Raw genomic sequence first — 5,324 nt, forward strand, 5'->3', positions numbered from 1 at the left:
CTGCCAGGACCCCACTGCCAGTGGGAATGCTCTGCCATAGGGAGCAGGGAGGACCCAGATCCCAAAACGCTGAGCTCAAGGATGAGGTGTGCAGGACATCAGGAATGTTGGTTCCCAGGAGATGGGGACAGACAGAAGTGGAGGACTCATGCATTTCCAGCCCGCACTGCACAAAGCATTGGTGGATGCTGGTACCTGGACCTACACGCCCTATGAGCACCAGGGCAGCACACACAGCACACCCTGCTGTGCACCCTCACCCTGACCACCGAGCTGAGCTCTGGGGGCACTGGGACCCTCTGGTGGCCAACCACTCTGAGAACCATGGGGGCCGAATTCGGGCTGCGTTCTTGTCAAGCAGGGCTTCTGCACCCCACAAGGGAGCAGGAACTCTCATTTCTCATCTTTTATGTATCACTGACTCTTATTTGATTGTGAAGGGCCCAAACAGCCCCCTGCAGTGTCACACGAAGAAACCCAACAGGTCTGCATGGTCCAGCGAGCCCAAGTGTGAGATGAAGGACTTCTCCTAGGACGAGTCAGTGCCCAAGCAGAAAATTAATTTCATTCCATCCATCTGTATATGACCCCAAACCATCCCCAGTCAGGGAGATTACGGAGTTTTTCCATGAATGTAGATTCAAAGTCAGAGGCAGCTGTGCAGGATGCTGGTGAGGGGACAGAGAGCAGCTTGGCTCCTGGTGGTATCTGCACCCATTTCAGGCGCCACTGAGAGACCATTCTTGGGAAATGGTTTGTTGAGTTTTCAGCTCTGTTAGGGAGTACCTGGTCAGCACCAAAGCATGCAGGTGGGCTTCTTTACCTCTGAGCCCTAGTACGTAGTTCTGAAAGTACTGCCTCTTATTTATTTGTATGGAAACTACAACAGGTACAAAGAGCACAACACTATTTGATGGAGCAAATTCTCACCTACAAAACTGTTTTTCAACACAGACACCATCACAGCTATGCGGTTTTGCAAGCAGTGAACAAGAGCCTGCATGCCACACTCTGCATGTAGGCTCTGCACCAGCAGAGGTGACCCACCGCCTCTGCTGCTGAAACGCACCAGCCTCACTCTGCTCACACACACTGTTGTCTCCACCAGCGTTCGCAAGCGCTGATGAATGCCAACGGGCGCCTCTTTTCTGCACGGAGGCATTCAATTCCACACCTTTGCTCCGCAGGCACTTCCACTTCAGACGCCATTTTGTCAGACCTCCCCTCCGCTGCCATCTGTCACGCGGCAACAAAACGGAACGGGATACCGGTGGAAGGTCCAACCGCCGTCCCACAGCCATCCGCCTCCGACAGCGCGGGCCGGCATCACAGAACAGGAGGCATTACTTTCGGAGCGGCCCGGACAGAAGGCATCACGGCAGCAGGAGCCGCGCAGGCGGTGCAGGGCCGCAGCCGCGCCATCACCCTTCTCCTCCTTCTCCTCCTTCTCCTCCTTCTCCTCCTTCTCCTTCCCCGCCCCAGCTCCCCGCTTTGCCCCCCGCTCCCCCGGGACGCAGCCGCGCGGCGCCGCAGCCGGCCCGGCCGAGCTCCTGCCCGCAGGCACGGCGCAAGGGCGCGGGAAGGACGTTTCCTTCCGGAGCCCCGTTCTGGCGATTAACGGACGCGGAGGGTTTTCCGCCCGCCGAGGGGAGCGGTTCTCAGCCGCGGGAGCCGGCCGGAGCCGCTAAGTGGGTCACGCTGCGATGCGGGCCGGCGGCGCACGGCGCGGGGCAGCCCCGCTCCCAGCACGGCCCCGCGGCAGCGCTCACCCGGCGGCCCCGCATTAAGAGCCGCGCGGCCGCCTCCGCTGCAGCGCTTTATCCCCAGCGCCCGCTGTGAACAAAATTGCCTCGGATCAGGTGGTGCGAGCCAATTTTTCTCGCAGCGGGGGCTGCAGGTAAAGCACCTCGGCGCAGGAGAGCTGCGCGGCTCTGAACTTCTCTGCTGCCCGTCTGAACCCCGGGAAGGAGGAGAAGGGATACTGTGTGCACTCGAGCAGAATCGGAGAAGATGCCAAGAGAGGAGAGAAGCAGATGGAAAAGGCAGAGAAAGCTCAAGATGAGGAGAGAGCAGGAAGGAAGGAGCAGAGGAAGGATAAAGCAAGAGGGAGGTGAGAAAAGAGCTGGAGCTGGGATGCCACAAAGCAGTGGCCAAGGCTGCAAGAGAACCGCATCTTCTCTTTCTTGTCCTACAAACCAGACACAGACGTGGCAGCAGCTAATCTTCCTGGCTCGTGAACAAAAGGATTCTTTTCATGCCAGTAATCCAAGAGCTGCCATGCCACGGCTCTCCCAGCTCATCTGCTGTGAATGCACTTATGTGGCGTCCAACTGAACGGGTTAGCAAAATAAAGACAGATGGCAATGGATTAGCTCTAACACTTCTTCTGTATCACAATGCAATCATTGCAGTCTTCTTCACTGCCTCCTCTCGGGACGGTCTGCTGCACTGCAGCTGTGCAGTGCCCCCAGGTATCCACCAGCCCCAGAGCTGCAGGAAAGATCCACCCTCACTGTTCATTTGTGCCTAGGAAAGAGGTGTGGAGATGTCACAGCACAGGTGAGCCCACAGCCACCTCTCTGATGCAACGGGACTTCTTTGTCTCAGAACACCACTTGGTCATGCACCTCTGGCTGATTAAGGGTAGACTCTGAAACCCATGTTGGTGAATGCTGAGCAGCATTTTTACATCTAGCCCTGCTAGCTCCAAGGACGGGGATATGTCACACAGTCCATTAAACATCAAGGAAGATATATGGAGAAACAACAGTGGGATGATGATGCCACATCTTCACAGACCAGCAAGGAGAATGGTCTCTTCTTCATGACCAAATCTACATTAACCGAGTGAATGCAGCTGCAGAGAGCTTCCAGCCAACCCACTGCCAGCTGATGCAATATGAGCATGGAGGCAGTGGTCACCGAGGCATTTTTATACTTTTTCCCAGGTGGAAACGGTGTAGGGATTCTAGCATCAAGTCTCATTAGGAGCTGGTTGTTGCTAGTAAACATCCTTTGCAACTACATCACCTGCTTGTGCTGAGCCGAGCCCAGCCCACCATCCAGGTGCAGGCCCACTGAAGAGCTTCAGCAGGCTTTTAGTGCCGGCGCTGCTGGTAGCTGCAGGAGTGCTGAGGTTCTTTGGGATGACGGCGTTTCTGTCCTGCTGAAGCAGTCCCCTAATCTCATTTAGGAAGTTAGTGGGACATCTTCACTTCTGACCCCGTTATTTTGTAAACTGTCTCTTCTGGTTCCTCCCTCACCCAAGATCCCCACGAGAACAAGCAGCCCCATTTTCTCAAGAAGGTGCCTTTCCCCGTGGCCATGTTTAGTAAACATAGAGCGGGTGACACTCAGGAATGGTCAGGAAAGATCAGGCTCTATCCCTGAAAAATACCAAGACATAGTCAGTGTTTTTGACAAGGAGACAGCTCGCCTCTGTGTTGGCTTTATCACTGGAGAGCCACCCAAGCTGCCTCAGCTTTGGTATCTGTAGGGATGTCCCTTGCTAGTTTTCATGCATATTTCACTAAGGAGTGCTCCTGATCACTCTACATATGCCTGAAAATACAGGATTTCTTCAGATGCACAAAGCCCAGTCTGCCTTCGATCTGTTCCAACAGGCGTTTACATCAGCATCTGTCCAGGCACTGCAAAACCACTCACTGCTGAGATAGGTGTTGCTCCACTATGCCGTCCTTGCAACATTCAGTGCCCCAGAATGAGCACATCGAGCTCCTTTAGGTCTGCACAGTAACAGTAGTATTTCAAGGTCAGCCATAAGAGACGCAGAGTTGTCAAATATGCCCTAGAACAAAGGCACTGACGTCTATAAGACAGGTGGTTGTAGGCAGAAAACAGCCCTGATGCATTTCACCGTAATAGAGGCTATCTTGCCCCTGGATTGATAAGAATTGTGGAGTTGTTGTTCAAGAAACTGGTCCACTCATTCAGTTCAGATGTTCTCTGGCAGGAAGAGGCCGAGCAGGGATACCACTCCTGCTTCTGCTTCTGCAGTCCGCATATTAGATAAAAAATACTGCAAGACATTTGCTGAGATCTCCAGTTGGTAATGGTGCCTCAATGAAACATCTGACTTACATATAGATGGCTGCCAACAGAGGAATAGGGGCATTTGAGGAAGGACAGGCTGGGAAGATGAGGAGGAGATGATACTCTGTATGTGAGAAAGCTGTCGGAGCACAAGGAGCTCTGCCTGGGTGTGGATGAGGAGCTGACAGGGAGTCTGGATAAGAATTAAGAAGCAGACCAGAACAGGAGATGTTGTAGCAGGTGTCTGCTACAGGCTACCAAACCTGGAGGAGCAGAGTGAGGCCCTGTGCAGACAGCTAGAAGCAGCCTCACGCATTCATCCCCATACCTGCATGGGGGTGACAGCTCTGCAGAACATAAGCAGTGCAGGAGGCTCCTGGAAAGCACTGATGAACACATTTTACTTCAAGTGGTAGAGGAGCCAACGATGAGAGGAACTCTGATGGACCTCACACTCAACAAGAAGGGACGTGCTTGGTATCCAGAGGTCCAAGCAGCTTCGGGAATTCCAGATCACAGAAAGCACAGGGAAATGCTGAAACAAGAAATCTGACCCTAGGTGGAAGTGGACTGGGTCAGGGAACACTCAGGAAAACTGGACATGGGCCTTGATGGAATGCACATACAAGTGCTGAAGGAGATGACAGATACCATTGTGAGACCACTCGCAATAATCTTTTGCTGATCATGATGAATATGAGAAGAGCTCAAAGACTGGAGGAGAGCAGATGTCTAGATTCAAGGAGGGCAAGAAGGAAGACACAGAGAACTCCAGAACAGTCAGCCTCAACTCCGTATGTTGGAAGGTAAGGGAATAGCTCATCCTGGAAATTGTCTCCAAGCACAGGAAGGACGAAGAAATCATCAGCAGTAGTCAGCACGGCATTGCCAAGGGCAGTGGCAAGGTGGGGGAGTAATGCTTAGCCAAGCTGATGTACTTCTGTGCTGAAGAGACCGGCTTGGCATATGGGTGAGCAGCAGACGTTGCACACCTGGGTTTAAGTAAGTGCGAGATCAGGGTGGTCCCAAACATGAATGGACAAGGAGTGAATTGAGAGTAGCCCTGGGGAGAAGGACTGGGGGGTATTGGTGGAAAAAAATTGGAATATGAACAGGCAATATCTGCTTGCAGCCCAAAACACCAGCTGTACCCTGGGCTACATCATAGGAATTGCAGCTAGCAGGTCGAGGAAGGTGTTGCTCCCCCTCACGCTCTCATGATTCCCCACCTCACTGCTGTGTTTGACTCCCCAACATAACAAGGATGCAGA

General features: G+C 53.2%; 1 long non-coding RNA gene across 1 annotated transcript; it reads left to right on the plus strand.

Annotated features, from left to right (window-relative positions):
- Positions 1-1,555: 1,555 nt before the first annotated feature.
- LOC128081392 (uncharacterized) lies at positions 1,556-2,380 on the plus strand. Its single transcript, XR_008207173.1, has 2 exons — positions 1,556-2,110; positions 2,200-2,380. It is a non-coding gene; the product is annotated as an uncharacterized LOC128081392 (long non-coding RNA).
- Positions 2,381-5,324: the final 2,944 nt, after the last annotated feature.

The sequence above is a fragment of the Tympanuchus pallidicinctus genome, unplaced genomic scaffold, assembly GCF_026119805.1.
Source record: "Tympanuchus pallidicinctus isolate F22 unplaced genomic scaffold, pur_lepc_1.0 scaffold21, whole genome shotgun sequence".
In the NCBI taxonomy this organism is placed as follows: Eukaryota; Metazoa; Chordata; class Aves; order Galliformes; family Phasianidae; genus Tympanuchus; species Tympanuchus pallidicinctus.